This window comes from Drosophila santomea, chromosome X, assembly GCF_016746245.2.
Source record: "Drosophila santomea strain STO CAGO 1482 chromosome X, Prin_Dsan_1.1, whole genome shotgun sequence".
NCBI lineage: Eukaryota > Metazoa > Arthropoda > Insecta > Diptera > Drosophilidae > Drosophila > Drosophila santomea.
The window spans coordinates 13,092,653-13,096,500 of record NC_053021.2 but is presented as its reverse complement, the minus strand read 5'-3'; positions in this window follow the sequence as shown (position 1 = coordinate 13,096,500).

Sequence of the window (3,848 nt, the reverse complement as noted above, 5' to 3'; positions counted from 1 at the left end):
CGGCAAGTGCAGTGGGTTTAGATCCCGAGGATTTGCCCAACAACTCATTGCATTTTTCCCAGTTTCATTAAGGCGATCCGCAGGATCAGTGCATCTGCAAGGAGGCTAGGTAGGCGTACAGCGCAGCGGGTATCTCAGATGCGAGATTCTAGATTCTAGATGCGAGATCTGAGATCTGAGATCTGCGATCTGAGATCCGAATCCTACATAGATCCGAATCCCAAGGCTCGAGATCCCGGCCTTAATTCGCAGTGCGTGGCCCGATGATTATGATGGCTTGCCTTTATGCTCGCTGATGGTTTTATGATGCGGTTAAGCGCTCGCAACCGCAAAGTGGCCGCGCACACGACGCAGGACCAAGTGGCAAGGACCAGGCGGCGGGACAAGGACTGCGCGTGCACTGCGAGAAAATAACTAGATGCAGCAAAATTTAAAATTCGTTTCAAGCATAGCCTAAACATATTAGTTTAATTTAGGCTTTTTATATTGATTTATTTACAATGTGTGTTTTATTTTAATTTATTTCATTTAAAAATAAGTAATGTTATTGTATCGCGTCAATTTATAAACAGTAAATACTTATAAATAATGTTAACTGCTTAGCAATTCCACTTGGAACATATTAATCATAAATTATGCATATAGATTTATTGCTGATTGCAACAAACTAATATTTTTCTGACAGTGCACGCGGCCAGGAGCGAGTTGGTTGCCCGGACTCAGGCAAAGGACTTTCGCGTAAGCTGCACAAGTTTTGGGTAATGCCTTGAGTACCTGTGCGGTTGGCGGTCCTTCGCCGTTCGCCGTTCGCAGTTCGTCGTTCGCCTTTCGCCCATCGTCCTGCGACCGCCGTAATTCGTCCTGCGAGCCGTGTTCCCGTCCCCTTGTCTTTTTTCCGCCCTCGCCTCGCGTGCGACATTGCCAAAGGATTAACCGCATGCCAAAAGGATGGACTTGGACCGCCAAGGACCACGCTGCGGTTAGCAGGATAAAACGCCTTTAATCGCCTTCATTGTTGTCCCAGTGCGCGGAAACAATACAAATGCGAGGCGACCAACGGACGGACATACTGATGGACATACGGACGGACATACGGACGGACAGACGGACGGACGGACAGTGAAGGCGGTATTTAATCTGGGGTCCAAGCCGACCTGTGAAGTGAAGTCCTCCGCTGACCTGCGGGTCAAGACACCAGACGGTCCAGATCAACCTGAACACTGAACCAAAACTACTCAAATGAAGTGTTGAATAATGGAAATATTAAGTGGGCCAATATGTATATACATATATGGCAGAGTAAATTGATCTCATAGATACGGAATTCGATTTTTTGGTTATACCAAACGTTAGTGTAGTACAAAGTGGCTAAAACAATAGAGCCAGCATCTGAAATTGCGTTCAAAGTCGTAAACGAGCAATCCAAATCCAAATCCAAATCCAAATGCAAATCAACGTGACCTGCAATGGAGAGCAGGATAGTGACCTGCCACCGAAGACGAAACTGACCTATCCCCGTGTATCCGTGTTCGTATAGTAATAAGCCCGGGAACTAAGCCCAGATTCAGATTCAGATTCAGAAACGAACCCCTTTTTTCTCGGGCGAGGTGATTATGAGTTTATGATGCGCACGGATTTCGCTGGAAAAACCCCTTTTGGAAAAGGGCCAGAAGACCTGATGATGATGATGACAAAGGGCCCAAGACGCCGTCGCCTCATGATGATGATGATGATGATAATGATAACATGGCCGATTATCAGGCGATTATCGCGTTATCGATAATGAGATTTACGTTTTTACCCCTTGAGCTTGAGCTTCAGCTTGAGCGGTAGGTTTTTGGGAAGTCGTCCTCCCCCTTTTTTGGCGGCAATTAAGTTATCTCAATCCACTTGGCATCCGAAACGGAATCAAAACTTCGTCGAGGGTTGGTTTCACATTTCTCATTTCTGATTTCTGATTTGTGATTTGTGATTCGGCGTAATTTGTGATTTGCGACTTTTGATTTTGTTTGGTCGTTAGGGCAGATGATGTTGTAAGACCTTAAGCTGCGCCAGGATATCCTTGCCATTGCCTAGGCAACCCCCTTTTTTTTTTTTGAAGATCCACTTCCCCAACTCTCAACTGCCAACTGCCAACTCCCGCGTACACCTGCTGTTTTGATCATTTGCTGGCATTTAAGCGATAATTCATTTGATTTCCACTCGCTGCCGATCAGCAACGACCACTGCCAGACAAATTGACAACCCAGGAAATGAAGCATGACATTGCAATGTCCGAAGAAGAACCAGAAAGTGTGGCAGCGCCAGCCACTTCGACTAACGGATACCTCGTTTAATGCGCGTCCAAAGGAATGGTATAAAATATTTAAGTAAAAGAGCTTACATTTTTAACTAACATTTAACATTTTAACTATTTTACAGGTAACACTAAGGGAGTATCCTATACAGCATACCCTGCACACCCAAGTAATAAGCAAACCGAAGCGGTCTTGAAGTCGCTTTAACCACGCTTCGACTTTTGAGTTCGACTTTGAGTTCGGGTCCGCAAACATTTCAATGATTGACAGGGCAAAAATAAAAAGGAAAAAGAAAACATGTACACAATCGGGGTAAAAAACGAAGTGAAAGAAAATAAACAGGGAATCCAAAGGCGGACGGCGGCGGTGCCACATTTAGAGCAGGCCATCGAAAACTGGCAACGGCAGCTAACCAAACTAATTTGTGGCAAGATCATGCCAGAGATATAGCCATACATATCACAGCAAGCCATCGCGGTCCGCGGAGAGAGCCTGTCCCATTCCCAGTTCCCAGTTTCCAGTTCCCAGTTCCAGTCTCCTATCCAACGATCCATCCACCGATCCGATCCTCCGAATCGCCGTCTTTATCTCCGGGTTCCCGACTTCGCCTCCAGTCAAGTTCACTTCAGTTGAGTTGAGTTGAGTTGCTTTGAGAAAAAATAAGAGATGCGATGAGCCCAAGCAGAAGCTGCGGCAATGAAAACACGTCGGCTGTCAGTCACTCGATGCACTCGAAGAAAGCGGGAGTGCGAAAACTGTATCCAAAACCTTCCAAGAGCTAAACTCCCAAAGCTACCAATGCAATGAAGTTAATTAGTAACTTCTACTTCTTTCGCTTGGTATATTCAAGCTGTTCCATGAAATGAGCTGTATTGCTCAGCCGCTTTCTCGCAGTGTAGGCCCGGTTTAGTATATAGTTTATATAGCCATATACTTTGTCTAAGCATCGGAGATCACCAGCAGCGCACGCTGAAATAAATCAACTGCCTGCCGCCCGTGCAGATGGATGGGGGGGGGGGGTTTGGGGGCCTATCGGGGTTACGAGGTCTTGGGCTTTTGGTGGAGCCACATGGGAAATAGGAGGGGGCTGGTGGGGTAGTGTAGGGGGGAAATAACATGCGAGCGGAGAAAAAAATTAGTTTCATCAAGGCAGGATTAGTGTCAGAAACGTGTTAAATGGACTGAAGGGTATATGATGAACGGTCGTCGTCGTGCTCCGCGAAAGAGAGGGGCATAGTGTGTGTGGAAAGAGACGGGCATACCAACCAAAGCAGAGAGAGAGAGAGAGGGAGAGTGAGAGAGAAAGATGGAGTGGAGACTGTCGATCAAACAGCGAGAAACCAGAGACAAGCGACAATCTGCGGCCTCCTCTGGTTTTAGCTGATTTATTTTTTGTCTTTCGCTTGGCTGTATACGATCCCCCTTCGCCACCCCGCCCCTGGCATGACTTGGGTTTTCCTCATTAACGCAAGTTTTTTATTATTAATGAAAATCATATTTTTTGTTTAGCTCCTTAGGTGGCGGGTAAAAGAAGAACTTAATTGTTGCACG